The 12,539-nt window shown below is 37.9% G+C and overlaps 1 protein-coding gene across 3 annotated transcripts in view; it reads left to right on the top strand.

Moving 5' to 3' along the window:
• The window catches only part of FSTL5 (follistatin like 5), a 699,550-nt gene that overhangs the window by 527,088 nt on the left and 159,923 nt on the right, over positions 1–12,539 (top strand). The gene's annotated exons all lie outside the window — the stretch shown is intronic.

Genomic DNA, 12,539 nt, shown 5'->3' with positions numbered 1-12,539 from the left:
ATAATGGTGGTTTAAAATATAGTTTAATAGATAAGATGTAAAGAAGTGATCACATTTGTAAATACTTTGAAAGTAGATCTGATGATATCACTGAAGAATGGTATGTTAGTATAAAAAGAAGAGAACTTAAGAAAAAAATTAACCCAAGGACTTTGAAGGATGTATGGGGGAAACAAACTTTCCTCTATTATTAAGGTTCTTGTGGCTTATCTAACAGTCAAATAGACATGAGGAAGATGAGCATAACAAAAAGAAAATGAAGCAAATTTAATGAGACATATGTATGAGAGAGCTACAGACCCCACATTAAAGAGAGGTTCAGAGGGAACATGGGTGTATAAGATATCCTAATCTAGGGGTGAAATAAGGTTCAAATTGGTCTAAGACAGTTGGAGTTGAACTTTCAAAGCATTTGAACCTGAGGATACATAATATTCTTACTAGAGGACAATTCTATATAAGGGGGGTTCTTTATCAAGGTGCTGCATCCATGGGGAAATGGTTGTTGTGCAAGTCTGGTCCTCACTTCCCTCTTTGTTGTGCTTGTATACAGACTAATGACCTATTAGACAAAGGTAATACTCTGCAATTTGGTGGGTGTGATGGGGTAATTTGTCTTTTATCTTTTAACCCTATTTCCAGTTCTGGTTCTTCCAGCCTAAGGACAACCCATGTGAGAGTTCTTGGTAGTTTGTAAAACAGTGCATGGTTCATGTTTTACTTGCATGAGAATCATGTCAAAAAATATATATAAAAAATGTAGAACCCTGACTTCACTGGCACCCTCTAGAAATTTGATTTGAAATTTACAGTTTGACAAGTTTCACGCGTAATGGTGATGCCTAGTGAAGCCTAAGAAACATTTGTACATGGCCGTTCTTCAGGGGTTTCTGCTCCTCATCCATGTCTGCTGCGGGTTTCTTAGATGCCTCACTCATTTGTCGTGCTCCAGCTGGGAGGTGCAGGGGGAAGACGTTGAGCCAAACTTCAGGCTTTTATGTTGCAAGATGTGCCCTGAGCTGCATTGGGGAAATGCAGCTTCCTATTTCATCCTTTTCTGGGTGAATTGTTTATTTTCTGATCTCAGGTTTCTCTGATGTAGAATGTGAGAATAAAAGAATAACAAGGTTTCAGAGCTCCCTTTCCCCCACTATCAAACTTAACATTATGAATTAGTTAAGAGAAATTCAATGTAGTAACCCCTCTTTATCTGCAGAGAATAGATGTTGAAAAGTGCAGATAGTACTGAACCCTATCTATACTATCTATGTTTTTTCCTGTACATTCATACCTATGATAAAGTTTAATTTATAAATTAAGCACAATAAGAGACTAACAAGAATAACTAATAATAAAATAGAACAATGATAACAGGATACTGTAATAAAAGTTATGTGAATATAGTCATTTGTCTCGGTATCTGTTGCTGAAGTCTTTGTACAAGCTCAGTGTTTGCCCTAATTGGAACACGTTTTCTGTTCATGTTTTCTACCCACAAATTTAATACCTTTTCCATCTTAACTAAGCACTTATCATGCACTGTGACCGTAACTTTTGCAGTTTAAGGTGTGACAACCAAACTAACAGAAATCCTTTTGTCTTCTTCACAATTTCGTGCATAGAAAATAGATTCTTACTGTAGATCTTATCAACCTCCACACACAATTCTTTTCTTTCCTCATTAAATTGAGAACGTTCAGCTTTACACTCCATGGAAACACTTTATGATATCTCTTCAGCATATCTGATTTTCCAACATCACTAGTATTGTGCTTCGGGGACATTATTCAGTAAAATAAGCACTTAGATACCGTGACAGTAGATCTGATAATCAAGGCTGCTACTAAGTGACTAATGGTCAGAGAGCATACAGAGCGTGGAGACCCTGGAGAATGGTGATTTCTGTTCTGAGCAGGTGTAGTAGGACTAGTAGAGAATTCATCAGGCTACTCAGGATTATGTGCAATTTAAAAATTATAAATTGTTTATTTCTGGAATTTTTCTTTTAAAAATTTTGGCTTCAGTTGACCATTGTAAGGCCGGTGTCTTGCCCATGCAGGTTCACATTCAGGCAGATAGTAAAGGAACTGTGGAGCCAGAAAATGGTGGGCCATTTTGTTTACTAGAGTCTTGCAACAACAGATGAACAAGTGGACAGGGAAAACTGCTTCTCTCCCTCTCTCTCTCTCTTTCTGCACTCACAAACTAAAACCGGCTGTGGGTAGGGGAACCTCTTCTCCAGCAAACAATTACGAACAATGGCCCCTCCCAATGGTGGCAGCCAATGCACAATCTACAATCTGCCAGTCCGAGGGCAAGCATTTGCAGCCTTACATAGAATATACACACATGGTGCTGCCTGTGCTCATGCACCAATCAGAAACAGTGCAAGCAAGCAAGCCTAACATACTTGTTTTCCCAACAACCATAGGTAGCTAAAACTGCAGTAAATAAGACTGTGGAGAAGGGGATACTACTGCATTAGGAGTGGTTGTCTAGGCTGAGCACTAATGATTTTCCTTTTGTTGAAAGGTCCCTGAAGTTGGGAGAGAAACCAGTCCTTAATATTATCTCCTACTACATGTGATCTGCCTCACAATCCTTGGTGTAAATATTTTTCATGAGCAATGCGGTTTGGAAAGAGAAATGGTTATGTTATCATTGCTGAACATGAGGTGAAAGTGAACAGAGAGAGACCTCTGCAGTAGCTGGCGAATGATGTGAGGTCAGGGGAGGGAGTTTTATAAAATTAGAGGTGTGATCATCTTTTATGCTAGGGAAAATAATCCAGTAAATGTTACCAGGCTAAAGAGGTCCATTTGCATACATGCATCAAAATCCAGTAAGACATGAACAGGAGTTTGCAGCAAAGAAAGTAAGGATTTATTTTTAGAAAGTGGTCCACACCTGGAGATTAGGTGAGCTAATGTTCAAAGACCTGGCTCCCAGATAGTTTTCAGGGGGTGACTAATGTAGGGGAAAAAGCCATTAATAATGATGACTAAGAGACTTACTGTCATGGCTAGGACCATGGTCTTGACTGGTTAGTATTAGGGTAGAGACAGTGATGGAATTCAGCTGGTTTGCACCGGTTCAGCAGAACTGATACCTAATTCTTTGTTTGCTTTGCCAAACCGGTTGTTAAAATGGCACTTGTAATCAGGGTTCTCTCTAAGATGGGTGCCTGGGCAGCCACCCAATGTGGAAATCACAAATATATATCCCTTACTCTCTCTCTCTTTTTTTTTTTTTACAGAGCCAGAGAGAGAGTCAGAGAGAGGGATAGATAGGGACAGATAGACAGGAATGGAGAGATGAGAAGCATCAATCATTAGTTTTTCATTGTGCATTGCAACACCGTAGTTGTTCATTTATTGCTTTCTCATATGTGCCTTGAACGCGGGCCTTCAACAGACCGAGTGACCCCTTGCTCAAGCCAGCGACCTTGGATCCAAGCTGGTGAGCTTTGCTCAAACCAGATGAGCCCGCTCTCAAGCTGGCGACCTCGGGGTCTCGAACCTGGGTCCTTGGCATCCTAGTCCGATGCTCTATCCACTGTGCCACCGCTTGGTCAGGCCCCTTACTCTTTTTTAATGTTCATCTGTGCAACAGCATATTCTTAATTCCCCTAGTAATTTTCATTCTGTTCATAGGTGAAAAAATTTGTAAGTGAGGATACCAATCAAGAAGCAATACAGAAGTATCTTAAATAACAGTTTTATTGCTTTTGTCAGGTATTCTTTAACATTTTTTCATTATTATTTTAAAACTTTGTCTTATAACATAATCTAGTTTTGTGTACTTCTTTTATTGTTCTTAAGTATTAAATACATGAAATAATAAGCTACCATTCAGTATATCAATTTTTTTACGCTTGAAATGGTCATTAGGGCAGAGAACCGGTTGTTAAATTACTTGAATCCCATCGCTGGGTAGAGGGCATCCAGTCACGACTGATGTCAGCCATAGCATCCCCTTGTTTCATTTCCCTAATTTTCTGGACTTGGAACTAAAGCACAACTGAGGCCTAGATGTTATCTCTAGAGTGACAGAAATTGTCTCTGTCTGGAGTCAACAAACCCAAAACTTTCCTCTTAAGATTATTTGATGCTGACCAGAACCTCACTTCTCTGATTGCTTAATGATTAAGGGAATGGACGTGCAAAGAAGAAGGAGGCAGATGAGTCAGGGTGCTGGACAAGGCCAGTTTGAATCAAATAGAAAGAAAGGAGAAAAGAAATGAAGTTTCTATGCAGTTATGTGAAGATGAAAAGCAGCTCTTTTAAGAGAAAAGGGGATAGTTGCAGTAGTCAAGACCTTAAAAAGTTAATGTAATGTAGTTATACCAAGAAAGAATTGGTGTTTGAAAAAAAGAATAGTTCTTCTGTTGAAACAGAGCAAGACAGAGTAGGAACAGGTGCTCAAGGCAGGAGGAAGCACATCACTCTTTACATCACTTGGATTTTTTCAATGCAGTGAGGAAAGCCAATCATTGGAAATGAGGAATTTGTGAGAACATTAGTGGTTTGAAGAGGGGAAGGGATGAAAAATAGTTATCTTGCAAGACAGGAGGGTGATGGAAGTAGTAGTATATAGTTGTTAGGTAGGTTGTGCTGATCTTTCATAATTCTGTAGAAGATATATATTCATATGTTTTTATTCTGTTGTGGTTGGCTGTGATTTTGCATAATAAAAAGAAGCAATTTGGATTTAACCAGCATTTTATTTTGTCAGCTAAGTAGGAGAGAGACATGCAAAAGAAAGTTAAGCAAATTTATAAGAGAAGGATTACAGTAAGGTGCCATAGAGTAAGTGGCAAGATATGGAAAAAAGTGAGACCATGAGAAATGTGAAATGAGCTGAAAAATTGATTGTAACTTCCAAATTGGTCAGCTACTATTAGAGTGAGGTACAAGAAAGAAATGCAATCCCTTCACCCAAAGTGTTTCCTTAAAGCATCTTATGATTTCTGTTTATAAGAAATACTTTTGATTATATTAATTCTGTATAAAAAAGATATGGACCATAAATTAATGAAAAATGTTTAGACAGTATAGCACTTCTAAATCTAACTTGTTACTTCTGCCTTTAACTGGAAAAAAGAAATGAAGTATATATAATACAAATTTATCAAATTCAAACATAATTGACCAAAAACTTTTTCTGATGTATTTATATCAATGAGGAAAGACAATAAGTGCATTTCAAGAATCATCTTGAATATCTAAACCTATCTGAAGAGGCAGCAAGCTGTAGAAAATATATTATGTATGTATCTGTTAGAGATTGCCTTTAGCTGCTATAACAGCAACCCAAAGTAGCAGGATACTGGTATGTGTTTTTTTATGCATGGAAGAAGCCCCAATGTCAGGATGGCCACTCCATAATGTCATCATTGTCCTGGGATTCCTCTATTGTGGTTAGCACATGGTTTCCCTTCTCAATGTCATCCCTTGTTTTCCAAATGGTGTTGAAAAATTTGATCATGTTCAAAAAGGAAGAGAGGAAGGAAAAGTGCACGGGACACCTGAGAGGGCACTTTTAAAAGAACTTTAGTGGAAGCACTGATAACTTCCACTGCTCCTCATTAAATGCAGAGATTGTCATGTACATTTTGTGACCTTAATCTACAACAATTAAGGGTTAAATGAATTACAAGAACAGGAAGAAAGGGGGGATAAATTTTGTAGGTAACTAGCTATCTTTGCCACAAAAGTGTCTGGTATGAAAAAATATTTTGCAGAACAGTAATAGAGAAAGGACTTCTAACCTACAAAATTAAACCAATTAAATTTGTAAATCTAATTGGCTATGTTAAGTGATTCATAAATAAGACAGTATCTCATCTGACAATTAGAAGGAACTCGGAGGATTTGGACAAAATGGAAGCTTCTTATAGAAAGAAGGGTGAGGTAAGTGAGCTATTAAAGAAAGACAGAATTATTGCATTATTTTGAGGCCAGGACATCTATTCTTTGGGGGAAGAGTACATGAAAAGTTTTTAAACATGCAGATTACCTCTTCTTTCTGTAGGGGATGGTGAAGGTCCACCTGACAAATTATCTTACTGGTGCTTGACCAAAAATTCCAGACTGATTAAGATTATATTTCTGAGAGATTCAAATTGCAATTAGTTCAGGTATTAAATCTAGGTTTAGCACAAATAACATTATTTTAAACCTGTGGATTTTCTCTTTACCACGACACTTTCTAATAAAATATTTTGAAGTAGTAGAATTAGCTGTAAAGTAGCCATTCTACAAGTAATTTGCTAAACAAGCTATTTCTTCCTTTTTTTTTTTTTTTTGTTTCCCTTTCCTTTGGTTTTAAGATGTTTTATATTTGGCAAAACTTTAAACATATGTTTTTATGTATAAATAAGTATAGTAAACTTGAGATCACTCAGAATATTGTTATAGTCCACTCACAAAAAAACTGTTAGGAATGAGCTTTTATAGTGGAGAAACACAATGAAAATGCAAGAAAATGCAAAGTAACCAGTAGCACATTTATGGGCCCAATAAATCTCTAAAACTAGTTTAACTCATTTTCCATTTTCCATACACTTTTCAGAAAAGGTTAAAAAGACCTTTAGGAAATTAGATTTTCATAGCAAATTTAATATATTTATCTTAACAATTTGTCAATTAGTTATAAAAATAAAATATGTCATTGATTACCATAAAAAAGCTCTGAAAACATCATAAGTTAATAGAATTTGTGTAAGAGTGTTTTTGAAGTGCAAAGTCTATTTAAATAGCCTAGAGTGCAAATCAAATAAAAGTCTATGAATAGCCCTCCCCCTTTTTTCCAAACAATGCAAAACTAGATCATTGACATATGAGAGTGCCTCTGTGTCCTTGTCAGACGAAATATTATGTAGAAATCAAAGGAGCTTGACTCTACCAGTGGAATTCATTTCATGCTTTTCTTTTACTGTTTATATAAAGTAAACTGTCTTTCGATCTTCAGCTTATGATATGGAATGTTTGAAATTTTAAAAGTTATTCAGTGTTTACACCACCCTCTGGGCAGAAAGCTTGTCAATATTCACAATGGACCCATAGTATACTGCTGTTTCTTGTTCACGTTGTTTTAAGGCCTCACACATCATATCAAGTGCATTTTATTTTTCCTACTCGTATCAGAAATTTCTACACAAAATTGCTGGTTATATGATGGCTATATATATATGAGCCAGGATAGTAAGAAGCTAGGAAAATTGCTTGGCAAATAGAATGGGTAAACTGAGACAGAAAACTGAATAAATGGGCTGAGCAATTTACAGCCAGATACAGAGTTTCACCTCCTTAGAAATGACATTTAGGCCGCAATTGTGTTTTGGCTCCAGGCCCAGGTGCAAAGTGATCCCTCTGTGGCTGATGGTACCCTTCCCTGTGGCTGGCTAATCGCTGCAGCCCTGGGTGAGTTGGGAGATCACACCTGAAAAAGTGATGGATATTCTCTTGAAGTACTCCCCAAGACCACTCCTAACTCTCAGTCTTTAAAAAATCCTCAAAACAAAGGACCCAGGGTGCACACTCTGCAGTCTGGGAGTAAGCCTGCACCTGCGCCCGCACCTGCCCCTCTTTCTCTCCTTCTTTTCTGCCCTCCCCCCATAGGCGTGCATCTCCTAAATCGTAAGGGTCTTCATGAGACTTGCAACCAGGGGAGCAGTTGGCAGTCGGCAGCTTGCCATGAGCTAACCCCTTGATTCTGTCTCTAAGGCCCCCTTATGCTGCTTATTTCTTTCCAATAAGGTTTCTAGAGAGCCAAGGCCACCCAGCCTGGGATCTCCTGTTGTTGGTTTTTGTTTTGTTTCTATTTTTTTTTCCTATTCTAGGCCCTTCCTTGTTTCACTGTCCCCAGCTTTAATAAACTTTCTTTTAAGATCACCTGGACTCCTGTTGTGAAATTTTTCCTGCACAAAGCTCAGATCCCATGCATCATGGACTGGCCCTAGGCAGACCCTAAGGGCCAGGTCCCCTGTTGGATAACATATAGAATACCACTTTAAGATTAGAAAGTGGCTTAAACCAAAGGTAACAATGGGCAGCTTTGTTTGCATCATAGAATTGAAATTTCTTGTCCATTCCCAGGCAGCCTTACCTGTACACGCTGCCAAACTTTCTGCATGGTGTGGATGGGAATAAAACCCTCCTGCAAACAGTATGATCCAGAAAACAGGGAGTCAGAGGCCTCCTTTCTTCTTTCTCCTCTTCCCACTGTGCGTTATTAAAGGACAAGAAGAGAAGCCTTGAAGGTTACTGTGGCTCAGTGGTTCTCCAACGGTGGTTCTTGGTCAACCAGCATCGCCAATTTGTTTTAAGTGCAAATTGCCAGGGCAGTATGCACCACCCCCACTTCAAGCAGAGACTCTGGGCGTGAGGTAAAAGAATAACCTGGGTTTTTACAAACCCTCTTGATGGTTTTGACAGTGAAGTTTGAGACTACTACTCTAATAATTCTATTGGCTAGAAACATGAGAAGTGGGGGTATGTGTTCCTTCTTCACATTCTCTACTTTTATTCTTTTAATTTTGATTTGAAGCTAAGCTTATTGTGATCTCCGAGAATGGCTCTTCCTTAAGGCAATAAGATCAGATATCTATTAAGTCAGTCTTCCCCTTCATGAGGTCCTACAGCAAATAATCTTGATGTCTTGCTCCAAACCCATCACTCACTGACTGCCTCAGCGGTGGTTGTGGTCTTTTGACAGCTTGTTACTATAGAAACCTGTCTTTCTGCCATTCCTTTTTAGAACTTTATTTGACACAGGAAACTTTACCAGATGCACTCAAGGTAGCTCAGCTGTGCCAGGAATTTAATGCCCCTTGGGACAGTCCTTAACCAAAAAAGAACACAAGTCAATGAACAGCCCAGCCTCCCACTTATTCTGTGGGAATTGCTGAGCTGCCTTGTACATGATTTTTCAGAAGGTCCACACTATCTGGAATTGAGCCTTTCTTGCTCATAGTGATAACATGCTCATGAATCTCATGAATGCACCTTGCACTTCCCCTTCCTTCCTTCCTTCCTTCCTTCCTTCCTTCCTTCCTTCCTTCCTTCCTTCCTTCCTTCCTTCCTTCCTTCTTTCCTTTCTTGTTTTTCTTAACGTCTATCTTATTTTTCCTGCTCTCTAACTTGGGCTTCCTGGGATCACTTCCCAAATCAACTATCTGAACTTAAGTTCTTTTCTCAGAGCTGCTCTTGGGGATACTCCAACTTAGAAAAGTCCTTCCCTTAGTTACTATTGCCCCCTGAGAACTACTGGTGGGCACTATATGCTTGCTTCCAGAAGGCTTTGAAATATGATAGAACAGTACATTAATTTATTAACTCCAAGGCCTAAAAATTCTTTCTATTATTTCTCATGCTAAATTATGTCCAGTTAACGCTGTTCAGTAGAGCTCTTCAGATCTTCTGCAATTAGATTAATTCATGACATCAAGATACTTCAATTATGCAATACTGAGAGCATAGAGATGCTCAAAATTTAATATGTAATTTATTAAATTCCCAGAGAGAAATAAAACTTCAAAGATTAAAGTTCCAAATAAATTAGTCCCAAGTAATTACTATCCAAAATTAAATTCTTCTGCTCCTGCTACATAAAATTTAAAGAAAGTCCGAAAATTTTAAGTACAAATAAATTCTAAAGAATCAAGTTCTTCTCTGATTTCCTTTTCGGTGAGACAGGTCCTCGAAGAGTCTGTGGCTTCAGGATCACTTCAACATGTGTATGTGGGCGAATTCTCATTGGACTAAGTGTATCATTTTTTATTGTTTTTTAAATGGTTATATTAGTTTTATATTCATTAATTCCTTGTATTCTTTCTTCTGTTCGGTTGCATAACTTTTAGAATTTTATTTCCTCTCTACGTTGATGTACTAGCTGTGCTTTTTTTTTATTTTATTTTTAAAGTGTAGCTGTAAGGTATAGTTACAATATACAACTTAAACCTGTTACCATGTATCTTCAAATATCACCACTTGATATATAAAATAAAAATCTTAAGAGAACATAGTTTGATCTCTCCTTTCTATTTCTTGTGATAATATTGGCAAACATTTTACTTCTACATATGTTATAAACCCCATATACATTATTTTATTTTTGCTTTAAACAGTTGAAAATTTCTCATAATTCTTCTTTAAATAAGTGCACAAGATTATTACATTTAGCCTTTCTGAGCCATCTCATTCTTTCATGTAACTCCAAATTTCTGAATTGTTCTTTAGACTAATAAACATCCTTTAACAGTATGATATTTGAGTTTTATCCATGTCCTTACCCCAATCTGTGAACTATTTATTATCTGTTCATGAAGTAAAGCATAGAATTTATGAATAGGCTTTAAAAAATGTTTTATAGTAATTTCTTACTGCTACATCACCTATATAAGTGATCTTATTTTATGATAACTGTAGAAATCGAATGGGAGAAAATAAAACAAGATCCCTACAACAGATAGTTCTAAAACCACCCGCTAAGGCCTTGGAGTCCCCCAGGGGATCCTCTGTGTTTGTTTAAGTGACAACAGAAGAGACAATGTGTGTAGAATTGCCTAGATATTTGGGACAGGCCTTGTGGTAGGTAGCAGATGGCATTCTTGCCTGCTAGCCTGCTAACAATTAGTATATTCTATTGTAAGGGAGTCTGAGAAAAATAAGCTAGCTCTGGGCTCAGAAAGAAGAGGGAATACATTTAGTGTACACCTAGTCTGATTTTACCACAAGAACATGTGCTCTTCAGTTTTCTAGGAGAAAGAGCGAACCATGCAGACTGCCACCTCTTCTGCAGACAACATTCCACGTTGTCTTTGGAAACAGACACTTTGGACTGAATGCCACAGTGGAATCACTTGCATTTGTGGAACCAGGCCCTTAGGGATTTCACCAACATTGTTTCAATGGGCCTGTATACTTTTGCTGATCCTGAAACTAAAATGGTGATTTGTGATATGAATACTGTACACCTTCAAGGGGGGATAGCAGAGACCCAGACCTCACTGTGAGCTCCACAATGACCATTTTCTCAGTTTAGAAAGTTTCTAGACCTGGTGCTATATTTATTTCTGCTATATTCCCTCCTGCTTCTAAAGTACTCTTCCCCTTAATTCTTCCCTTGTTTCTTTCAGGATGGTTTGGTCACTTTAATCATATTCTTGATTTGGACTCTCCTTTAGTTTTGATAGGGCAGTCTGCTGAAATAATTGTCTTCCTTCTTTTTTATTGCTCTCCGCTTTCTGGCCCCAAACATTTTTGTTTTAATGCATTTCTCTATATGTTGTCCTGTGGGATCTGTCATAGTGAGAGATTTGAAAATATTGCATTTATTCTGCCAAAAACATTCACAGTTCAAAAAAAATATTTTCCACCTTGTCCTTACTGATTTGAGCAATCCCACCCAGGGGCTATTCTTATATTAGAACCCAATCTAACCTATGTCAGTACATGATCCATCAGTATTTTGCCTAGATTCCTTTTAGTGTGTTTCATCTTGCCTGTGATTTTCCTCAGAGTCTTAATTCCATAGATTTCCTGGCCATATGCCCTTAGCTACAGAGGATAGCTCTATAGCTACCTGTAATTACTGCCACTTTGAAATATATCCAGGAATGGCATGAGAATTTTCTACTGTTCTTCTGTTTTTCTAACACATCTGTTTCTCACAATTTGTGAAAATACTTGGTAAAGATCTTGGAAATATCAGTCTTACTTTTGTGCATACCAACTTCACATGCGTGAGGTCAGGTCACATCCTCCCCGTGTTTATAAGCCTGTTGTGGTTCCCAGTGTTACACAGATTAAAAGCCAGTCTTTTGAGTGCTCTTCAAAATTAGAAATGTTCTGATTTTGCAGTATCTTTATATCCTATTATTCGCCCCTTTGCAAACTTGACTCCCACTCCACTTAATGCTCACTGCAGTTTTGTTCTTAAATATAACAAGCATTTGTAGCTGGTTATTCCCTCTGCCTAAAAAACATTTCCAGATTTTTATATGGTTCAATTTTGACTTCTTTGAACTCTGTGGTGAAATGTCCCTTTCTCAATGAAGCCCACCCAGACTACACAATTGAACATTACAACTAGTGCCCACCTTACACACTTGAAGTCTCTCTGAACTTTATAGTACCATTATGTTCTATCAAGTTGCATATGCTATTTACACTAGGTTTTTCCTTTCATATTTTAACATCTTTGATAAGGCATCCATTCTACAATATATGGTTATAAAAAACAATGTATTGCCTGACCAGGCGGTGGTGAAGTGGATAGAGCGTTGGACTGGGATGCCAAGTACCCAGGTTCAAGACTCCAAGGTCGCCAGCTTGAACGCGGGCTCATCTGGTTTGAGCAAAAAGCTCACAAGCTTGAGCTCAAGGTCGCTGGCTCAAGCAAGGGGTTACTCAGTCTGCTGAAGGCCCGCGGTCAAGGCACGTATGAGAAAGCAATCAATGAACAATTAAGGTGTTGCAACACACAATGAAAAACTAATGATTGATGCTTCTCATCTCTCCATTCCAGTCTGTCTG

Source organism: Saccopteryx bilineata, chromosome 1 (assembly GCF_036850765.1).
Source record: "Saccopteryx bilineata isolate mSacBil1 chromosome 1, mSacBil1_pri_phased_curated, whole genome shotgun sequence".
Lineage (NCBI taxonomy): Eukaryota > Metazoa > Chordata > Mammalia > Chiroptera > Emballonuridae > Saccopteryx > Saccopteryx bilineata.
The sequence above is the reverse complement of the archived record's forward strand: the minus strand, read 5'-3'. Positions and strand labels throughout refer to the sequence as shown.